At 46.0% G+C, this 23,436-nt stretch overlaps 1 protein-coding gene across 5 annotated transcripts in view; it reads right to left on the bottom strand.

The window, feature by feature from the left end:
* The window catches only part of LOC137798832 (plasma membrane calcium-transporting ATPase 1-like), an 85,987-nt gene extending 67,304 nt beyond the window's left edge, over positions 1-18,683 (bottom strand). For 4 of the 5 annotated variants that reach the window (XM_068595804.1, XM_068595808.1, XM_068595807.1 and 1 more), the window contains exon 1: positions 18,063-18,683. The gene's annotated coding sequence lies outside the window, so the exon portion shown is untranslated. The remainder of the gene's footprint in view (positions 1-18,062) is intronic. The other variant, XM_068595803.1, reaches the window with a different exon arrangement.
* Between the last annotated feature and the right edge of the window lie 4,753 nt (positions 18,684-23,436).

Consider the following 23,436-nt stretch of genomic DNA (forward strand, 5'->3'; position numbering starts at 1 on the left):
CGACTCAAAATCTGGGATCTGCTTCCTTCTTGTCAGTGATCTTTTCAGAGTCAACTTCCTCATTGCCCTTGAAACCGAGCCCCGATCCTGTATTCATGCCGAGCGCCGATATCGGCAAGGTGTGGACTTCTGCGGGTTCAAACCGCCGGCGTTTGCCAAACGTCGGGCTCCTTCCTCCCCCTGCGACCGTCCAATGGGAGCTCCTCTGCTGGGAAGAGCAAAGGGGAAAAAACAAGCTGGAGCACAGCTTCTGCTCATGAAACCCAGCGTGTCCTGCTTCAAAATAAAAGCTTTCACAAGGCAAGATGACTGTGGGCTTTTATTGTGAAGAAGTTATAGGAAAATGCGGAGCTTTGTTAGCTACTACTCTCGTTAGTCTACTGGCAAACGTAGGAAGCGCGAGTGAGGATTCATAGGAAACTAAATATGGTTATCCGCCATTTTACAGCCGATCACATCCGAATCCCTGAAGTCATTTTCAGTCTTTTTATGCCAGAATGTCGGCGGTCGTAGCGTCTCAACTCGCCGGTGGCGGTTTTCTCTGAATATCTTTTGGGTTTCAGACCGTTTAAGTCTGACTCCGATGAAGTCGGCGTGACAAAGAGGCGACGGGAGAGACTCCGCCGAGTGCCGATACACTCGTGAACTCGGAAGAACAAAAAAAAATAAAAAAGGAGACGAAAACGTCCTTCATCCGGAGAACGACACCGGGGGAGAAGACGGATCTGAAGCGGCAACATCTGGAGAGCGACCGGGGATTTAATAATCCTGTTTACAGCCTGAAGCTCAGTCTATTCTCCACCGCCGAAGCCCCCGATCCACACCGACCGCAAACCAAATCCACTGAAACCGACCTGCGGCGGCCTCTTTGTGCTCATCCCCAGGTGCCACTGAGCACGGGAGCAGCCAGAGAAAAGCCTCCATTGTTGCTCGGATAACAAGAAAAAAAATGCACCGATCTGGCAGCGCCGTCCCTTTTAAATGTTGCTGCTTTCTTTTCCCCCCCATGAAACATTTTTTGGCCATTTGGGTGTTTTTGTGCAGACCTCTTTCAGAGTGTGTAAACAACAAAAGGTCATTAAACACAAGACCACAAATGTGATCTAAACACAAACGGGTGTTTTCCAGATCCGTGTGCTCTCAGTGAGGAACACAACATTTAGTGTTTAGTGGGCTGATGTACACACATAAAAAGCTGTCGCTTAACGCTACATCAGCGGGACATAACTGGACATAACTAGACATAACTAGACATAACTAGACATAACTAGATATAACTAGATGCTTCCAGCTGCACCGAGACAAGAACCTGAAGGCCTTAAAACGAGTGCTACGAACTCGATGTGTCCGGTGGTTCATAACACTGTTGGTTAGCGGATGTTAGCTGGTGCTAGCGGGTGTTAGCTGGTCTTAGTTGATGTTAGTTGGTGCTAGCTGGTGTTCGTGGGTGTTAGACGGTGTCAGCTGGTGCTAGCTGGTGTTAGCGCATGTTAGTTGGTGTTAGCTGGTCTTAGCTGGTGTTAGTTGGTGTTAGCGGGTGTTAGCTGGTGCTAATTGGTGTTAGCATGTGTTAGACGGTGTAAACTGGTGCTAGCTGGTGTTAGTTGGTGTTAGCTGGTCTTAGTTGGAGTTAGTTGGTGTTAGCGGGTGTTAGCGGGTGTTAGACGGTGTAAACTGGTGCTAGCTGGTGCTAGCTGGTGACTCCCAGACAAAATGTGTCCACGGTCACAGCCGTTGAAAACACCCTCAAAATGTTCAGTGTGTCCTCGTATCATTTCCAAAATACAGACGGCAAGAAAGTCACCAGTTAATCTGGCCGCTGCTCTGAATTGTGTAGAACTTGAATTAATGCCGTTGGAATATCGACGGGAACAACCAAACAATGCGACGGCCAGATATCTTTAGAAGCGTGTTAACGGTTTAATTTCATCGCCGGCTGCTCAACAGGATATCTGGGGCTGAACGTCAACATGTGTACGGAGGGTCGACTGTATTTTAGGGAAGGCCAGAGCCGAGGAAAGGCTGTAAATAAAGGAGGCGGGATGGACCGGTCACGGCTGACTGGTTAGAGCAAAAATGTTTTAAAAAAATGTGAGCGGGTTTGTTTTTTTTTAAGACTGACTGACTGATGAGTCAGCAGGTCTCAGGTGTTTTCAGGTCTGAACTCACCGAGACGGAAAATTGCATTATCCCTTTCAACCCTTTGACAAAAGGCGGCACAAACCAGATCCACTCCTTCTGTTCTCCACCTTTTCACAATAAAAGCCACGGACATGTGCAAACATATTTGTGTCATTCATGAGACGTGCACGTAGTTCGGGGATCATGCATGTTTGTGCAGAGTTTTTTAGAGAAATTAAAATCAACTGAAAAATAATTTGAACTATTAATATCCAACATGAAGACGCTGTGACTGGCCACATTTCTCCAAGTGTGTGGGAACCCTCACAGTCAAACTATTAAGAAATGGATTTATGCACATATATTCATGTTCCTCCTCCTATTCCCACTCTGACCCGAGTGCTCTTTGAAGGGGAACTCCTTTGAAGTGCGTCAGCATCTGTGCAGTGAAGGATCCCTCACAATTAGCCCCGGCGGCTAACGAGCGCCGCAGGGGGGGAGGGGCATGGCGGCTTTGATGCGGCGCAGGTGAAAAAAAGCACCTGTGGCCGAGGCCTCCGACCTTCTCGGTGCTGCACGCCAACGGCAAGAACGCCAAAAATCTCCCGGCGCTGCTGCGAACACCGAAGTGTTCGTTTCCTCCATTCACCATCAGCGAAACCGCTCGAAGAGGGAATGAAATGCAGAATCGAGGCGCTGGTTCATGACCCGCGTCAGAAGCGTGGCACACCGTCTCTTTGGTTACGCGTCCAACCGACGCCGCCGCCGCGCTCTCAGGACTCGGGTTTCTCTGTGTACACACTGGAGAGTGGAGGCCGGGTAATAAAAGATCAGATCATGGAGAAAGAAAGCACGATAGGGGTGGGGAGGGGTGAACGCGAGAGTGGAACAGGAAAAACAAAGCAAACGGAGGAAGGGAAATAAGCTGATTGCCGCCCTACGAGCTCAACATTTCCCTCTTGATAAGCAGCAGGAACACAGTCGACCGCTGATTTATGAAAAAAGGAAGCGGCTGGCTGCTGCCAGTGCAGTGGAAGTGGGGGCTTTCTGGTCTTTTGAATGTGTTTAAAAGGGGAGGGGGTGGTAATACATGGATGCTCTTCAGAAGACTGAGATTAGCTGCTTCCTACAGCTGTTTGTGAATCACCACAGTTTGACCCGCAGTGTCGCTGCGGCCGGAACTGCCTCTTTTCAGGCGGAGAAGTTTTCCCTCCAGAAAACGGCGTTTTTCAAGTCCAACAACGACCTTTTCCTAAACCAACACTCGCGCTCCGTCGGTCGAAGCGGCCGACTCGACACCGGCCGTCAAACTGAAGCCCGGCGCGTCAAAGCTGAGCCAGCGAAGCGTCAACCAAATCACGCTTATTGATTTCACTGCTTTGTTCCGACCTAAAAAAAAATAATAACGAGAAGCTTTTAGCGAGTCAACTACGTCAACGAGCACTCTGCGATAACGCCGCCGGCCGCGCTTAGCTTCTTTTGACGCGCAGTTTCCATTTCGCGGCGTCAGATGAGGACCCGGTGGCCAACGCGGGTTTTTTCCTGCAGTGAAAGTAAAAGTAAAAACACGAAGGTCACTTTCAGCGGTTAAAATGAGCGTTCTATGGTGGCAGGTCCCATCAGCGGTAATAAACATTTGATGCGCTTCGGCTCAAGGTCGACTTCCTGTCTTTTTCCGTCACGCTACATGGATGTTCAGTCCACTGCTCATGAGGCTTGAAGCGGACGCCATCTTTGATAAAAGGCCCATTTAATACAAACTGCAACAGAGGTGTTCAGGTTACCTGCAGACACCTGGTGATGTCACAGCGGGCGCACGTGGCTCTACCGCCGGAGGGAGGGGTGACCTGACGAGTGTGACGCTGACACACTTTGTCACCTGATCCCGACTTCTCTAATATCTAAAACACGCTGGGGGAAGTTGTTTTGTCTCGTCGTCTCTCTGCCGCCGTTATATTTAGACTTTCTTGTTCTTCTTCTTGTTCTTCTACGTTTACCTCATGAGGACAACGCTGGCGCGTCCCGCTCGGCGTGCCCCGCTTTATCAACGAGCTGCAGACAGCCGCTGTTATCTAACGCGTGAGGGAGTCGCTCCACATCACACACACACACACACACACACACACGTTAAACATATTTCCTGTTGTTAGAGGAGAAAGTGTTCTCGTTCGTCGTGATTTAAAGTCAGCGTCTGCCCTCGTGTGTCTTTCGCAAAATCAAAGTCCAGGTTTACAGAAGAAAGACGATCTTGTCTTTTTTTATATCAAACTTTATTAACACGCCGTCCGGCCTCACAACTGTGACAGTTTGTGGTGTCCAGCTTTATTGTGATGAATAAATCAGCTGCACATGCACAGGGTTTCCTACGTCTTACAGCAGGGGCGGACTCGGCCTCGTTTATTGCTATGTGTTGTCGTTTGGTGGAAAAAAATTAATAATGACCAATTTCCTGCAGGAAACATAGAAGCAAGTTATTGTTTTAAACATTTATTATGTATATAAGATCCGATGTGATGTCGTACGTGTGCAGATTGTTAAGGCCTCTTAAGGCCAATTCTTGATTTTGGGCTACACAAAATACATTTAAGTTTAATTGAATCTTATTGCAGTTATAAAGATACTGCGATACGCAGAGTATTGTAAAAACATACATCACAACATACAGCAAGTATTACTCCAAGTAACGCAGTTTCATCTCATGATAATCATGTTGTTAAAGCAAGTAAAGCAGGAAACAACAAGTGGTTTAAGAGGTTTAATCTCCATTTGCAATATTAATAGTGGACATAACAAAAGATGGATGATGGGCGTCCGTGTATAGATACAATATTCACAGCGCAAAATATTGCGATACTATGCTGTGTTGTTGTTTTTTTACCTTCTCTTAATTTAAAAAGGGAAAGGATTCGATCACTGTTATTGATCTAAGTGTAACATTATGAACAACAAAAGGTGGATCGGGGCCTTTGGTGTCACCGAGCGCTCTGGTTCAAGTAGAAAAATCAATGAATCCATCAATAAAAACTTCCTAAACTCCTCGTGGAGACGACTGTAGAGCTCTTTTGACCCGTCCATCATCTGCCCGAAGCCTCTCATGATATTCAGGTGACGGGTTCGCTCATGAACAGCACAGGCTGTAAAATGTAATAGCAAAAATGTGCCTGTCAATCCCAGGAATAAATGAAAGAGCAGGTAAAATAATACAGCTCGATGTGGGGTCAGAGGTCGGGTCTCCGTCGGCGCACAGGCGTGCTCGTGATGACCGTTATCGGTCGGTCCGGCGGCGCCTCGGGGGAGTCCCGCTGTCCGGGTGATCGATTCCCCTCTCGGCCTCCCGCTGACGGCTGGAACATCGAGTCGATTAAAGTCCTCACAGCCCGGGAGTCAAACCGAGAGCTCCTCCTCAAACAGCTTTAAAATGTGATCACTCACACAAGTTCTGCTCTTTTTTTTTTGGGAGGATTTCTAAACATATTTATCGTCGCGCTGAATCTGAATATGCAGCACGCGTCGAGATCCGACACCACTTGTGACCTTTTGCTGTGTAAATAGCCTTCTGTTCCTCCACGTGCCACAAGACGCCGCTCGATAAGCGAGCCGCCGCGGCCGTTACGCTAACTTCCTGTTGTTGACAGACGGCCGGCATGTACCTGTTTCCTTTCGGTTTCACGCAGAGCCTCAGCCTCAGTCAAAGCGTCTTCGTCTCCGCTTCAGCTGCTTTTATTGCGCCGGCAAAACGCTCGATTGTATCGTGGAAACACGACGAAGAAACTTTGGAACGAAGACCCACGTGGGTTTAAAAAAACAGTCCATGCGGTAGGGAAAGGACGAGAGGTTAAAATCTGACTATGAGCACTTCCTGGAATCAGAGAGAACAGCATTACTCAGCCTCAGATGACTGGCGGCGGAGCATCTTGTGACCGAGAGGACTGAGAGTCTGCTGTTTGTTGGGCTGGAGACCAGTTGGGACAATGTGACACAGCAAAACATTCCTGGGTTAGTGTGGAAAAAAAATAACAACAGTTTGGAGAGTCGAAAAACACAAGCTGCCATTCATGAGGCCGGGTGGGAGGAGGCGTATCTCACGGTCCAATCAGAGAGCGGCTGAGGGCGACGAGGGGGCGGGGTTAAGGTGAGGAGGAATGTGACGCGAGGAGGCGATGAAGGAAACATCTCCCTCTCTCTTTCTTTCAGGGGTTTGAGGATCTGCAGCAACGACAACAACCTGCAGGTCGCCAACCTGATGATGATGATGATGATGAAGTGGTGAAAATGATGGTCGTATGTGAACATTTGATGAACACATGGAAGTGAAATGAGCTGCAGTGTGTCCTCAGTAAGCCGGACACACACAACGAGACAAAAAGAAACGCCTGCTGTTCATCTGCATCAGTCGATTCATGTCCTTTAGGAGTGTGTTGAAACTTTAAATGGACAGAACACATTTCCCTGACAGATTATTAGCCACCGTAGCGTAGCTTGGTGACGGATAGCGGCGCAAATGAGGGCCGACGCTACTTCTTATTAACGACTTCTATAAAAACTGAAGTTGAGAACGGCAGCGGAGGAACTGCGCTGTAGTTTAGCAGCACGGTTGGTCAGGTGACAATAAGTTGTAATGCATGTGACAATGTCTTGTTTCCCCTCCTGTGTGAGTGCAGCGTCAGCTCACAGCCCAGATTATTTATGTCAAGTCTGCAAAAAAAGCACATGATCTGTTGTTTTCATCAACTTACGCACAATTTAAGGTTTTTTTTAGATGCAACAGGAAGCGTCGATGTTTGATTGTTTCCCCACAACTAAAAGATAAATAAAAAGGTGTCTGAGCTCTGCTTTCACTTCCATCCAGTGCTTCAGCTTTTCCCTTCTGCAGAAACAACAGAAGAACAATGCTTTCACTATCGACACACACACACACACACACACACACACACACACACACACACACACACACACACACACACACACTCACACATGTCAGTGTATCGCTCCAGGACAAATTGACAAAAAGACATTGTTTTTACATTTTCATGCCATCGAAAGCAGAAGCCGGCAGCTCGACAACAGTCAGGACACCGTAGTGTGTGTGTGTGTGTGTGTGTGTGTGTGTGTGTGTAACAACCACACGCTGCTCTCACGTGCCTCTGCCTCCACTCTATCCCGCTAGTTTGTTGTCGTGGTTTTTTTTCCTTGTGAACTTTGAAATGAAAAGCCACTTCAGTCTCATCGAGCTCATGATCCAACGGAGCCGAACCGTGAACGACGACGACGACGACGGGTCGGACGGGACGAAAGCTCCAGATGTGATGTCGCCGAGTTATAACGTCAGGGAACTCGAGTGGAACAGCTGAGAATAAACTCTGGGTTTCTTTTTATTTGTTCCTTCCCTCCAAACAGCAGAGGAGCCAGCAGGTCCCCCGTTCCTCCTTCATGTGTTTTTATTTTTTTGTCGTGTTTTAACAGATTTCATCTCGTCCCAGATTGGAGCGCAGCCCGCGGCTGCGACGGCAGTGTGTGTGTGTGTGTGTGTGTGTGTGTGTGTGTGTGTGTGTGTGTTTTCTGCGAGGCCGGCTGTGATGAACGGGCTGTGTGCTGATTGTGTGCAGTCGCCTTGGCCAAAAACCGGAGAACCGCGCCCAGCTCTCCAAACGCAAACACGGCATTCCACCGAGTCCACTACACACACACACACACACACACACACACACACAAGCTTTTATTACCCCATAGGGACCATTGACTGATACCAGCCTGATGGGGTCCACCCTTTGTGAAGGGTCGAGAGTCATGGTTTTAACTGCTAAAATCCTGATATTTTTTTGTTAACGCACACACACACACAGACTAAGACCAGGACCGAGGTCTCTGAGGTTCTGAGCAGGATCTAGACATGGTGGACGGAGGTAAATGTGTGTGTATCGGAGCTGCTGGTCAGCCAGACATCGCACCGGTAGGATGGCGAGGAAGGAGGAGGAAGAAGAGCAGGAACTCTCTGCAGCATCTGCAGTCTGAACAGGAACCAGCACTGACCGTCAGCAGGAAATCCCAATAAAACTGTTCAGCCACCCAGATCCTGACTCACCTCATGTCTTCACTCGCCATGCTGACGGTTAAAAAAACAGGCAGGAAACCACAGCAGCTGCACCGCCGACACCAACACAACCAGCAGAGGAACGGCACACATGTCATGTGTATGAAATACTTTAAATGCACCGGAAAACAAGTTGCATGTAGGGAGTGTTTCTCCCGCTCTCTTTAAAAACTTAACACAAATGGAAAAACAATACGATGCAGTTTAAAGCAATTTATTTCTCGGTCACAACGCCGCATCACTTCGGCGTAACTGGATATTCCCTCAAGTACCAACTTCCTTCCTACGTCTTCTCCATCAGCAACACTAAACTGGCCTCCAAGGAGGAGCTTGTTCTCACCACAATGCTGAACGGTCAGTGCATCCATCTAATTGTGTGTTTCCTGCACGACGTCGTGCGGACACGAGGTCCTTGGAAACCAAACGGTGAACGGCTTCAGTTACAAACCGCCGTGACTTTTGTATGCGTTGTGTCGACGGAGAGCCGCGAGGTTTGAGATGCCACTCGTAGACCCTCCTGCATTCGGCACAGAGTTCCCCGTCAGATATTTGGTTGTCAAAACCACCGACTCTTATTTGAGCTCCCGAAAATGTGTTCTGCTCTCATGAAACAGTTGGAAAACAATCATTTGATGATTCACCTGCTCAGCTGAATCAGACAGATCCTTGTAAGAATTAACCGTTAAGAACAAATGCTATGCCCTTAAACATTAAAATATACATCTTTTTGTTTTTTTGCGAAGATACAATATCTGAGCATAACTCAAAGGAAGAACTCATCACAAAATAAAAACAGCTGGTCCACCTTAAGGTCAGTCCACCTTAAGTGAGCCTGGATTGCAGCTTTTAGTGCACAGACAATTACACTGAACACACACACACACACACACACACTGCTACGTTCACAACTAGACCGTGACTGCTCATTTCATACACATCGTGTCTCACACACACAAACACACACTATCTCTACTTCCAGTTCTGCACAAACGCTGCAGCCGGCGATGTAAGCGATGGTTTTAACCCGTTTAGCTCGTTTGGCCCTCAGCCGGCCGGTTAACGGGGTCGGTTGTGTCGGTCACAGAGAGACGCCTCGTCTTGTAGTCGGCGTAGGAACCCGCATCCCTCATTAGTCGTGCGGCCCCGTGCTGTGCGATTCGCCGCCACGGCTCCTTTTTCCCTGAAGCCTAATGAGCCTCGCATTATTTTTCACACAAATGAGATGATTCCTTCGAGCGTAAAAGGGCGCCGGCGGCAATGAAACATCGATGGAATATAGATTTTGACCAAACGGCGGGGCTCCATCACAATCTGCCCCTAATTACCTGCAGACCGGGAGCCCCCCCCCCCCCCCCTCCCCTCTTCCCAACAAACACCTGCGTTATGGACATGCAGCGCTTCCAGGCGAGCTGCAGGCATCAGAGAGCCGTTCAAGGTGAGAAGTCTGAATGCAAACAGAGAGGTGGGATGTTGCACAGGAACAGGAAGAGGTTTAAAGAAGTCATTTGCACCTCCATGAAACTGTGTGTTTAACACTTTTTAAAACACACACACACACACACACACACACACACACACACACACAGCACCTGTTGGCAGCTTTAGCACAGGGAACTGGAATCCTGACTGTTGCCAACACAACATGAGGAAACCATCGAGCCCTCACTTCCTGTTGGCTCTCCGTCCACCCTCCATCTGCTCACTTCCTACTTTGACCAATGCTTTTCTCTGAATAACTCACACACACACACACACACACACACACACACACACACACACACACACACACACACACACACACACACACACACACACACACACACACACACACTATAATTCGACTACTTTTGGAACACAGACGGGTAAACGAGGGTGTGAGCACCACCTGTATACAGTTTATGTGAGACCAACATCCTGATTAGATCACTGATAAATGAACTAAAAGGACAACATGTTCAGTCTTCATGAGACCTTAAATGCAACAAACACTTAGATTTAGAATAGAGAAGACGTAAGGGGCTAGATTTGAAGAAGAAAGTGAGTTTAGACAGTGATGAAATAATGAACCGTGCATTAGTTCTGCAGGCTCGTTGGTAGAAATCTCTCCCCCTCCCTATCTCGCTCTCCTGCAGCATCGCTCTCTTTATTCTCTCATCTTTATCAGTTGTTAACATGCTGCAGAGGGATGCCAAGTAAGCTGCCAGCTTTAAATACACACGCGCACAACACCACACACGCTACCACACACACACACACACACACACACACACACACAGGACTACAGGATCTGCACAAACACCATTCTGAAATACACAGCTGCTCAGGAGCGGAGTCATTTTTCCGCAGTCTCTTTAATACTTCATAAAGTTACAATCTCCAGCGTCTCAGTTTTTCTCTTTGGCGGCCCCTGTGGCGAGAAGCGGTAAATGCAGGTGTGCGGCGAAAATGAAAACGAGCAGCTCAGCCCAGATAGCGAGCTAACACACCACGTTTGGTGTTTTTATTGCTTCTAATTGGGATGAAGAAAACATCTGTTGAGTATTTTTAACATGAAATTGTTTGATTGTGTTGAATTAAAAACGCAAGAATACAGTGGGTCCAACAGACACACAACACCTGTTTAGTAACAAAAAAATGAACACTATACAAGGGTTAAGAAATTATTGTCGGCCCGAGGTCCTTGGTGGAGCGCCAAAGATCACGGCGGTGCGCCGAGACATGTCAAAACTAGAGTTACACATGCAACTAAAATCATAAACACACAAAGTCTGTATATACACACACACAACTCGAGACAAAATAAATGTTGTTCTAAACTGACTGAGTATCAGCTAATAAAGCTCAGCAAACTGATAATTATTGATTTTCACAGCGACTGTTGACACACTTCAACGCTGTCACAACCCACAGGGCCGCAAATACACACACACACAGACACACAAACACACGGACACACACAGCTCAGTTCATTGCAGCTCATCACATTCACAACAAGCTTCAACACCTCTCTGCACCCACGGCTTTATCGGGATTAAGACACACACACACACACACACACACACACACACACACACACACACACACACACACACACACACACACACACACACACACACACACACACACACACACGTCCCTGCAGCACCTTCACCTTCAGGAGATGAGAAAAGTTAAAGTTAGAGCACGAGAGGGAACAAAAAAAATGTGCTCAAATTAACAAAACCCCAGAGATCGTCCTCCGGGGTTTTTGATCATCAGCATGTGACGATGACTGAACAGGATAATAATATTCTTCTCATCTCGTCTTTCATAAGCTGGCTTTTCCTCACGGCCGCGACGTCATTTAGTCCATTGTCGGTTTGATTTTCCCTCTGACGCGTCGGTTTCGCTCCATCTGCTTTTCCTTTGCGTTACGAGCGCTTCCTGTTGCAGAAGGAAGGAAGCAGCCGCACCCTGATTACATCTGTCACCGCACAGCTGCATCACGTGATTTATTTATTTATTATTATTATTATTATTATTATTATTATTATTATTGGAGATTTGAGTGTTGACGTCTCCGCTCGTGTTCACGTTCTCATCTCAGAGCAGTTTGTGTCAGGCGGCCGGGGTTTCCGCTTCATTTGAATGCAGCACACAAAACAACGAACGACACACTGTAAAAAAAACAACACAAAACACACTCGTGAGTGGAGTTACGACCTCGAAAACGCGTCGCACGAAAAAAGGTCCCGGGTTTCCGACTCGCAGTTCTCTCAACATCTCAGCCTTTCTTCATGAAGAGCAACGTGCAGCGTTGGAAGATGTAGATAATTATTGTGCATTTCATATGGTTAAAAATAAACGGTGTGTTTAATGAGTCTGTAAAAAGCAGCTCCGCTGTATGTCGATCACACGTTTCATGTCCATTTTCAGACGTTGTCACCATTAACGAGGCCAGCAATACAAATAAAAACCTCTCAGCTATCGAAGGTGGTTACAGATCCAAATGAACTCTTTGAGTTTTGTCGTCTGCAAAATGATGCGAGCGACTTCATGCGGTCCGTCCTCTTCAAACCGAGTGGAGGAAAATGCTGTTTTCATCCATCCTGCTGCTCAAAACCTTCCTGTCTGTCTCTCACACACACACACACACACACACACACACACACACACACACACACACACATTGCCACCCACTTAACACCTGCCAGCTCCATACACACACACACACACACAGCTGTTATGTAAGTGTGTGTGTGTGTCAGAAGGACACTCTCAGATGGACACAACCATCAATCCTGCCGACGCCTCCACGTCGTCTGTGTGGATATTTCCCTGCAGCAGGTGCGGAGCGCCAGCGAGGGATCTCCATGTCAAACGGTCGCGAGGAGGCGAGGAGGCAAGGAGGCGAGGAGGCAAGGAGGCGAGCGGCGCCACGTCTGCCATCGTCGTCTCTCGGCGGCGGCGGACCATCGCACGACTTCCCATCGTCGCTTCCTCCACAGACACCGACCCTCTCCTGTATTTACGTTGATTTTTTTTTTTTATACTTTTTTTAAAATTGCGTTTGCAGGCGGTTTACCACACATGGAGGAGGCAGGTGGGGGGGGGGCATCAGTGCTGTTGCTATGGTTACCAGCAATTCACGGCGCCGACAACGCGCCACGTGTTGCACGTGGTGCTGGTGCATGTGAACCAGAGACCAACAGAATGATCCGGTCACAGTATTACAGGTGTATGTTTTCAGATGCTAACAGTAAGCGTAATGATTATAGTTTAGGAATTATTATTTTATTCTAAAAAGGACCAGACCTGGAATTTGCAGCACGGGCAAGAAATGTACGTCCAACCGGAGCTGAAAGCGTCCAAACGGTTGTCTTGAGCTGTCCTACCTGGACAAAGACACTTGTTTGTTCTCAACCGGCGAAACTCAAAAAAAAATTCCAATTAATATCTCGGTTCACAAAAGGCGGCGTGCATAAAACATGACACGGGGTCACGTGTCAGCGGCTCCAGCGGCTCGGGGGGGTGAACCCTCGTCTGCCAGCAGGAGGTTTATAAAATAATGATGAAGGCTAGCAGCTCCATTATAGCCACAAACACTACAGGGCCACGCTGAGCAGAGAGCTCCCGTATCTTAAATATAGGACCGGGTCATTAATAATGGAAGTGGACTCACGCAAGAGAGTCGCTGCTGGATCTGGATCCCGGGCGGGGACGCCGTCTGCAGCGAGGTTCCCACTTTTCACTCAATTGGCGTCCGGTGGGTCCGGCGTGAGCCAGGCAGCATCACACGGATCAGGGTCCGGTTGGACGTGCCGCGTGTGAACACTGGACATTTGTGTTCCTACGAATGGTTTCCTCATCAAGCGTGAAGAATGTGTACTAATGGGTCCAATATATTTCATTTTTCTTTCAGCGATGGATCGATAAATCATTTGGTCCACAAACTGTTTCCCAGCGACCGCCTTCATTAAAATGACAGAAATATGCGATGGTTTGGGTTTTTATTTTAGCAAATTTGCCCACCGGTCACACATTCTGCCATTATGTAAACACAGACACAGCCGACATATTTCCGACTCGTGGTTTTTGACTTTTGTAGCACTTGTTTTCTCCCATTTTAACTTTCTGAGGCTTATTTTCGTAATACACCAAAAACCACTCAGGGAAATCCCCTCGATCGGATTCTGATCACATCTTCTGAGATTTCTTTAAATGCAAAGTCGATGACACACAGCGTTCACTCACTACAGGTAACAAGTTCGTCATTCCAACAGTCGTCTCAATATCGTCTTGCAGAACGAGGATAAAAACGGACTAAACGTTTTGGCGAAAACATAAAGAGGAACGAGGCAAAAAACACACAATTGTGATATAAAACGTTTTGTACACTGTGTTGGATATTTGTGTGCATGTGTGTGAGTTTAAAACGGCATAATGAGTTTCATAATTCAACAGCCAAAAAGTCACAAACCGGCAGAAGACTCGGGAGGAACGGTTCTTGCCTCAGATCATTTCGATGTGTAAAAAGATAGAAAAAAAAGAAAAGAAAAAGAGGTCCCGTGTGGTTTGGACTCCATCTGGGGTCCCGAGGTCTGACTCACTGAGATCACACCGACACTTGTGTGTGTGCAGCCTCATTTTCAGTGTAGCAGGTCGGTCTAAGGTGTGAACACAAACCCACTTCCAATGAAAACCACATATGCATGAAGGAAGCCGAGCGGAGGCCGAGACGTACATCGGCAGCGCCGTCCAAGAGCACCAGCGACTGAGCCGCTGGTGCAAGAGCAAACATCCACAATCAAGATTCTGCAGAACGAGGGGAAACGCAAGCAACTGGTACCTCACAAAGACAACGAACTCCGTCGCCCACAATGCACTGCAGCCACACGTCACATCGCGTGCAGAACAGAGTGTTCGCGGTGCTCAGAGTCCCGTTTCGGTGCCAGCTTTCGTAAAGAATCCGAAGGACTTTAAAACAAGTCAAAGTGAAATATGAAAATCTATTGTTTCCAACGGCGCCGAGGGCACCCGAAAACGTTGACGAGGACGGACGTGACGCGCCGCCGAGTCAGCGTCGCCGAGTCAGCGTCCGTCCCTTCCGGCGGTCGTGCACGGCGCTCGTCTGTCTTCGGGTACGCCGGCCTGCACGCCCCTCAGGCCGACCGGAGAGATAATTTTATTCACCGAAGCCGACATTGTTTTCAGGCATTATTTATGAGGATCATTCCGGCGGCGTGTAATGGAAACGGTGGATCCATCCATCACGAATACCCATCCGTCATCCTGGACCGGTGTAGATCCAAGCTCACAGGAAAGTACTATTAAATAAAATAAATAAAGGCAGCCTGAAATAACAGGAACAAGCTTGTTTACGAACATTTAAACGCGGCTTTTAATGCAAGATTTTCACATTAAAAGCATGAGGGAAAGCTCAGAGACCGGATATTGCATCCTGCGGTTCTGAAGAGTGAAGCCAATGCTGGAGTCCCTAAACGTGTATTCTCTCTACTGACCAGCAGGGGACGACTCCTCTGGTTGTATAGAAGTCTATGACAAAATTACTCTACTTTTCTCTCTATGTATTCCCTCAGTGAACATTGTAACCATGAGTTTATGTCTCAATCTCTATTTTCAAGTCTTCTTCAATACAGCGTGATGCTCTTTTAGTAAATTGTTGTGCATTTAGAGTCAGATGAACCATAATGTGGAGTATGCTTCAGGGCGGGGCTACCTCATGATTGACAGAGCCGTGGACTGCGTCTCTCCGTCACTCATCCGCAGTCCAATTATGGTCACTTGCACAAAAAAAACAAGATGGCGACAGGCGAAGTCCCGGATGCGAGGCTTCAAAACCCCAAACGGGTGACATCACAACGTCTGGAGACCACGCCCACCCGGCACAGATGGTCATGAGAGCGCAGGAGAAAACAAGCCACTACACCCAGAAACAAATGGGAAAGAACCAGAGTGTATCAACGTTTAAAGGCACCAATGACAAGACGGGAAACACCATTGGGACTCTTCTGGATCTAGAAAACCTCCCAACAGGATGTTCAGATCCAACTATCAGCTTCCTTGACCCGCAGGTCTGCACTTCCCATTGTTGAGATCTGGGCAGAAGCTCCTAATCTAACAACTATTGTCATTAGCAATTAATCTGGGTAATATTTTCCCAGTTAGTTGATTAATTGCTTGTGTGTAAAAAGGTCAGAAAATAGTGAACATGTCCATCACAGTTTAACCAGCACAAACGGTGATTTGTCCGACCAACGGCTCAAAACCTGGAGAAGTCTCCAGTGGTATAAAACCCAAACATTTGGTATTTTTGAAGGTGGCGTCGGTTAATGTTTGGTAATTCATCTTGAATTATGACCGTGTATTAATGCATCCATTAAATGACCACATGCTTCACTTGTAGTTGCAGAGGATGTGGGCCGCCTCGCCTCAAGCTAAGGCCGCCCTCTGCTAACTTCATGAAAAATGAATATACTTTACATTTTAAAAAATTACAACATTGACCTTTACTGGGGAAATGGCATCTCACAGCAAATGCCATTTTATGTAGTGGCTTTTAAATTCACATTAAAATGTGTTGGCAGCAGATGACCGACATGGTGAACTACCATGAATTCATCATTTAAAATAAAATGAAAATTCGCCATTTGTTCCTTTGGATCATCGCTGGCCTCAGAAGAAGAATCATCTATAATTCAACCTGTTTCCATAAAAACAGACATCAAAGTTTTTCCTTTTTGCAAAAGAAGCCTTTTTTTGTAATTACTGGTGAAAACAGCAGAGAGAGAGGAAACTGAAGGAGCAAATGCCCTCGTTTGGAGGTCACAAGCTGAGGAGGAGTCACCTTGAGCACAAGATGCGGGATCCCCCCTCCTTCCTAACGCAATAAGGCAGGACACACCCAGATAGAGAAGAGAGGAGGAGGGGGAGAAGGAGATGGATGAAACGAGGAGGAGGAGAAGGAGCAGAGCTGCTTGCTTGCTGGTGCTCATCCGCCCATCTTTGCAGAATGACGTAAGGACGGTTCTCCTCGAGCTGAACGCCCGTTAATTAAAATAAAAAACATTACGTTTTGCCCCCCCTTTCAACGCCCTCGCCATTGTGACAGTCCTACTATTGACAATGTATGCGCTAAATGTGGGCAAACCACTCCGACGAGCCGAGCGAGCTTCACCCTGAAGGCGCCGCATTCGTGACGACAGTCAAACACACATTAATAACACAAACCAAGTGCCGCAGCAACCGGTGTTCGTGGAGGGGGAAAAACACAAGTTACCAGAAACCGAGGTTTTTTTTTTACTGATGACAAAAAAAGGGGTTTATTTGGTTACCATGGGGAATATCAGAGGGGCAAAAACACAAACACTGTCGGCAGGGACGATGAGCGAAGTGTTTCCAGACACTCTGGTCGGATTCCTGCCTCGCAACCGCTGCAATGGTCGGTACGTGCAGTCCTGTCGCCCGGGGAGAACCCGTCAACCACAGCGCCATTCAGAATTTCCTTATTCAAACAACATTCCCCGTTTAAGCAGTGGACGTGGATATTTTGTTGATCGTAAACCACTCAGTGTCAATCGGTGGACGCAGGTGTTCAATTCGGCGTACGTCCCGTACACGTAAAAAAGTCATTTTACACTGAAAATAGAAGTCAACTACCGGAGTCGCACTCGTGGTCGCCCGGTTGAAAAACACCGCGGCGAGCGAGAAAAGACTCGCACGCGAGCGCTGCGTAATAAGCCTAAAAGTTGATATTTGACCGAAATTAAGAGCTATTCGGTCTGTTGCAGATGTTTTAATTTCCAAACGAGCCCACAACGCCACCGTGTGTGTTTTAACAGCTGTTTAAGTCCCAAAAAAAGCGACGCAAGTTGGCTTCATTTTTTTTTTTTTTTTGAATGGAGACTTGACAGCATTGGCCGTTGAAGGGAGGCACGTATCGGGTCTGTTAACCCGGCCACACGCCCGGGGGAAGCGGGTTAGCAATACGTGCCTTGAACAGGGAAGAGGGGGGTTCGCGGTTAATTCCGGGGACGAATAAAATACGTGTACCCCGAGCTGTGCGTTCACACCTGTGGAAGAAAAAAAAAAACCAAATATGTCCGTAGTTGTCAGTTAGTGGGTGAAGAAAACAGCGGTTTGTGACCGTTAACGTCAACTTACCCGGATGCTAAAGCAGCGCGGACAACACACGACAGACTCCTTTAAAAAAAAAAAATCACTTCACCGAGCACCAACAACGTCGGTTGTTGTCTTTCAGCCACAAGTGAACTAAAAGAAAACCGGACATGTGCTGAATAAAGTTGTAAGAAAACAAACCCAACACACACACACAAAAAATAGACGTTACCTCCACTCGCGGGCGTCCTCGTCTGAATCCCGTCCTGCGGCTGTTGGTGTCGGTGAGGCGGAGAGCGGCGTCTTGCAGTTTTTAGAGGGGTTTGTCCATTTCACAGCGGGGATCCAACTTGACAACTGCAGTGCTGGAAATGATTGACAGACCCGGATGGGGGAGAGAAAAAGATCTTCACCGTCCCTTTGTTGTTCCGACGTTTAAAACCGGTTTATGTTGACGGTATGGCATCGGCTCCCCGAGTCCTGCAGCGGCGGCGGCGGCGGCCCCACACACACACACACACACACACACACGTACACAACACACACACACACGGGGGAAGAAAACAATCCAGATTCAAGTCAAGGGGGGAAAAATCAATCCGTGTTCGAGGAAGAAATAAAACTCCCCTCTTTCTGTCTCTCTCTCTCTCCTGGACTGTGAACCCAGAGGAGGGTACCGGGCAGATCCCGGTCAATGAGGACCGGTGGGTTGTTGTTTTGTTGTGTGTGTGAGGCTGGAGGGGTCCGACGCATTCAAACAGGGGACCGGAGAAAAGACCCGAAGTCCGGGTCGGCGTCTTTTTCCTGGCTGGCGGGGAGGCGGGGTGATATGTGGGGGGTGAAACTGAGAGGGAAGTGAACTAGTGCCGGAGACCGCGAGAGAGGGAGGGACCAGCCCGGGATCACCCAGTTTTTAAGGTGGATCTATGAATTAATTAGGTTATCTGGCAAAAACAGAGCTCCCTTTTTTATTTTTTTATTTTTTATCGTGAACATTTGCCTCGGGGTGAAGATCCACGAGGCCGATGAAGACCCTGGAAAACTTGAGAGGAAGAGTCCTCCGAGAAGGAGAAGAAAACCCACATCTGGATCCGTGTATGGAGGCTCATTTCCGCCCTCTGCAGAGATACCATCTCTCTCTATTATGATAGAGGAAGTCCTGGTGGTTATTGTTCCACGTTTCTACTGTGAGGGAGAGAATAAAGAATAAAGTTAGAACACATTGAGGGGAGAAAGAAAACACAATATATCAAGATTTAAAATCCTAACGTTTCATGAATAAAGTCATACCAGAAAAAAAAGTTAATTTTCTTGATTAAATTCCATTAATTAATTAAGAAAATTGTAATATTTTAACATATATATATAAATCAGAAAACTATTATTAAAATAAAGTCATATTTTCATAAATAGAGTACATTTACGGATTGTTTTCCTAGATTAAGTTGCCATAATCAAAAAAAGTTGAAATATTTTGACATCATACAGGTTATTTCACTTATTTCTTCTAGATTAAGGCCCGTGATAAAAAAAAGTTGTAATATTTTAACATATTAAATTTTTTTTTTTTAAATTAAACAAATCTGGAAAAACAATACTTTAAGATTTAAAATACTAATATTAAAAAAAAAAGTTATGTTGTCAGAAAGAGAGTGAATATTTACAGAATATTTTAGATTTTTTTCTGGATTAAGTTCTTGAAAAAGAAACACTTGTAACATTCCACCATAAAAAAATTAAAAAAGAAATTAACTGAAGAAAAAAAAATCTGAAATTGCAAAAAAAAAAATTACTAATAATACAACACCATAGAAAAATATACTCATATTTCCAGAAAAAAAAGTTTCCGTAATTAGAGAAAGCAGTAATAATTCAAGATTAAGTCTACCGACCATGAGAAAGAAAAACTCATATTATTGGTTATATTTTGTGAATATTTGGTCAAAAACTGTTGTTGTTGTCCTATAAAGCAACGTTGATACTAAAATACACAAATACAGTGAAGGTGACTTGATGTGACACCTTCAGGTGTTCTCTGGACCAGAGTACGGAGGCCGATTCATGCCAGAAAAATAAACTGATGGAAAGTATGAACTGCTGAAAATATAACTGAAAATTTTACACACTTATGACTCATAAATGGGACTGTGTACTTTGTGAGATTAATACAATAATTCATAAAACAGGTTTGTGTTATCTTTGAATTAATTAATTAAGCCTGTTAAATAAATGCTTTACAATTGAAATTACAGGAAGATTATTACTTTATATTTTCTAATCATAATGGTGTGGCAGACTAAAGTTTCGGGGTCATCTTGTATTGAATATTTAAAATAAATGGGGAATTTTTAATTTAGTTTCCTCCAGTTTGAATTAAAACACTTTAATTCAACTACACAATATTCTCAGCTGAGTCAGGTCCCAAAATGTCTTCCTTGAATAGCGACGTATGGAATCCATTTGTATTTATAATAAACCTTCGGAGACCAACAGACACTCGTCCTTTCAAAGGTTTTATGTCGGTTGATTGGTGTATAAATTCAGCAGGGAGGTTTTTTTTAGTTTTTTTAGCTGCTGTTTTGATGAAAATCAACAAAACAACTCCTCTGATCTGATCAAAGCCTTTTCCATATGTAGTGATTAAAAGCAAAGGTCCCCTCGTCATCAGTATGAGATGAAGATTATACCTCACTCAGACTGCTTGTGTTCATATGCGCTCGGTGATTTCTATGATTTTATTTTTACTGGTCCAAATGCAGAACATGAACAAAGAATCTGAAAAGAAATTTCTCTCCGACTGCCAACTGGCCACTCAATCAGCTCTGCCTCCCACGCTATGCTAATGACAGAGAGGCAGAGAGGTGGTTAAAGCTGCCGTTTAACAGCACAGAGCGCCGCTTCGCTCTCAGCTCCAAGCGGCTGCAGGAGAAGGAGAGCGACTGATTCTCAGAACTGTTCACAAAGTCACCGTCAGTCAACTCATGCTCATCTTCATCCTCATCCCCATAACCTCATCCTCATCCTCAGAACTGTATCACACACACCGTCGTCTTTGTTTGACACTGTTTCTGCAGTAAGTACGCCAAATATCAACGTACGATGCTGTTCAACCCGTCCTTCTCAAAATGACGTTAATCAAAATGTCTGCCTGATGCGAGTTCTTTTATTATTTCATTGTGTGAAAGGGTTTATTTCAATAAAGTTAAGAGACACAATGAAGTCCAAAGGATTGCAAACAACCTAAACATATTGATATTTTACATTTGAAAGTACTTTTTTTTAATTATTATTATTATTATTATTATTATTATTTCTATTCTATTTTTGTATATCAAGATCATTGTGAATGTCCGGTTGAAGTGCATTTAAATTGTTCGAAAGGTGCTATGTAAATAGAGTTTGATTGGAGTTCTTCAATCAGGGAATTGTTTTCGCCCATGTCAGTGAAATGCATGAAAGTCTTTATTGTATACTTTCCATAAAAATAGTATTCCACCAAAAAATAAATGCACTTCCCGTATTATTAACGCAATAAGACGTAATTCAGTTTTTGGCCGCTAGGAGGCAGCCGATCGTGATGCCACTCTAATGGGTAATAATAATTAAATCTATTATACAATAGTATAACACATTGAGTACTTTTACTTGTCATACTTTCCGTACATTTTCCCAACTACACTATACTCTCACTCAAGTATCATCCCAATGCAGGTATGTTTTCAGTGTATTTGTACCTCCAAGGATCTGTTTACCGAGTCGCATACCGCGTTCAGACCCTCCGGCCTCCCGATGCGTATCGGATCAGAAGAAATGTGCCGACTCAGGACTCACCTGTCTGATTCCTCGTCCTCCCCTCCTGAACGCGCTGTTGTCACAACACACACCTGTGTATCTATTGTCAATACGTCCTGCGAGGCGCTCCGAGGCCGGAAAAGGAAAAGAGAGGAGCCCGACGTTTAACGTGAGGAGGAGCCGAGCGCAAATACACTTTAAATGAACTGGAGGAGATAGAACGTTAAGAGGGTTTAAAGTTTTTCACACCGGGCGACGACCATGAAATCAGCTTTATTTATAAATGTATTACAGTTGGGGATTATTCAATCTCAGGGTGAACTCTTTAGCGCGCTGCTCGTCGTTTACGGTCCGACCAGCAGCTCGAGGCTCTAAAGTGGAGTTGAGCGTCGACTCGTTCAACCAGTTCAACAGATCCTTTAATGAAGTTTCCCAGACTGCATTTGGGCCGATTGCTCTCCAAACGGACTCTTTACCTGCAGCCGAGCAACGACTGCTCGGATGCGACGGGGCCGGTTGGTCCGACGTGGGCCAATCGGGAGAAGGGACCTGATTGGCAGGAGCATGGAGGCGGGACCAAAGGCCTCACGAAGGAGGCCGAGCAGCTGTCACTCAAGCATGCCACCTCCCTCTCACGACACACTTCACGACTGGAAGTGTGTTTGTTGGACATTTGCACGAGATGCTCGTCAAACCAGAGCACCGGGTTCCCTTTGGAGTCGAGTCTCGAGGGTCACGGTTTCATTTTCACTCGTTTTTGGTTTGGATGAGTAAAATATTTGGTCCTTTGATTTAAAAAACTGCTCCGATTCACTTCTGTTGAACTAAAGAGCTCCTTTTTCCTTAATAAATGACTCTGTAAACCTTAAAACATGGGGTTTATGTAACTTCCTCGTTCCTCGGGTCGTAACACAAAACCACAAACAGAAACTACAACACGTCTGAACCCAATATCTTGTCTCGTTGCTGTACATATTCTGCTTTTGAATGTTCACAGACATCAGTGATTATTTGATATAAACCTAAAGGCACAATGTTAGACAAAGTCTAGACTGATAAAAAAAAAACTTGTGTGTTTGAATGCAAATTGAGAATTAGAAACAGCTCCATCCTTTTGAAATGATTCATCATCAACATAACTTTCTACTTCAAAATATTCACAGAAGACGTTGCTCTGTTGTCCTGATGCACACGGATTAGTTCCACAATCCTCTGAAAGTCGTCCACAATTGTGAAAATCAGATACCTGGGTGTTACCTGAGACTGGCACTGCATTCATTTCTTAGCGTTTCTCCCGAGTCGATCATTTGGGAGCTACTTTTAGCCTGAAGACGGGTCGTGAACGGGCTCCTGATCCGTGACCTCAACCGCCCAAAAGCATTTATTTAGTTTCTGGAGGCGTTCCAGACCCCGGAGGGTGCGCGTCCTAGGAGACTGAGTTCAGGGCAAAAAAGTCACCTCTCCATCTGTTCATGGCTTCAGAGGCAGCAGGAGCTCTCTCTCTCTCACACACACACACACACACACACACACACACGCACACACACACACACACACACACGCACACACACACACACGCACACACACACACACACACACACACACACACACACACACACACACACACGAAATCCCCCCAAAATACCTTTCTGACAGCCGCAGGAGCCGCAGCATCTCAGAGTTTCATATCTATTTTCTGAGAGACGTTGCATCCGACTGCAATGAGGAAGACGAACTCTTTTCTTGGACCACTTAGATCGTTTTTTCTGGAGTACAAAAAGCAATACTGCAGCAGAAAAAGTACTCTGTTACAG

Source organism: Clinocottus analis, unplaced genomic scaffold (genome assembly GCF_023055335.1).
Source record: "Clinocottus analis isolate CAN_PGR_092001 unplaced genomic scaffold, fCliAna1.0.p SCAF_32, whole genome shotgun sequence".
In the NCBI taxonomy this organism is placed as follows: domain Eukaryota; kingdom Metazoa; phylum Chordata; class Actinopteri; order Perciformes; family Cottidae; genus Clinocottus; species Clinocottus analis.